Below are 481 nucleotides of genomic sequence, written 5' to 3'. Positions count from 1 at the left end.
TATTATTAATTTTCTATAAATAATTAGTTTTTTCATGATTTTCTTTTAAAAACTCCACTCAGGCAATCAATAAAGTATGTTGCCAGGTTTTTTCACTTATTTCCTTTAAAAATCACAATATCCACAACAGTGGCTAGCACTGTTCCCACTCAGTAAGCTCAAGAAGTTCAGAAATTACCCACTAAATGTATAGTGAATGAATGAGTACAAATTCAAATCTGCTTTACACCAGAACCTGTGACACGATGTCCCTTCATTCATGTTTAGACCAGGAGCCTCTAGAAATTAGACAGCAATTCTCAAAGTGCTCTTCCATTCTACTCTGCAGAAACATAGGGAATGCATGACATTAACTTTCCTCACTCAACTATGGCGATCTTGACACTTGTCAAAGTTTAGATTAGATCCTCACAAAAAATGTTGCTGACCTCCCTACTCTAAATATTTGCCACATATTTTAACTCCTAACTAAACTGTATCT

Source organism: Nannospalax galili, unplaced genomic scaffold (genome assembly GCF_000622305.1).
Source record: "Nannospalax galili isolate Female #2095 unplaced genomic scaffold, S.galili_v1.0 scaffold304, whole genome shotgun sequence".
In the NCBI taxonomy this organism is placed as follows: domain Eukaryota; kingdom Metazoa; phylum Chordata; class Mammalia; order Rodentia; family Spalacidae; genus Nannospalax; species Nannospalax galili.
The sequence above is the reverse complement of the archived record's forward strand: the minus strand, read 5'-3'. Positions refer to the sequence as shown.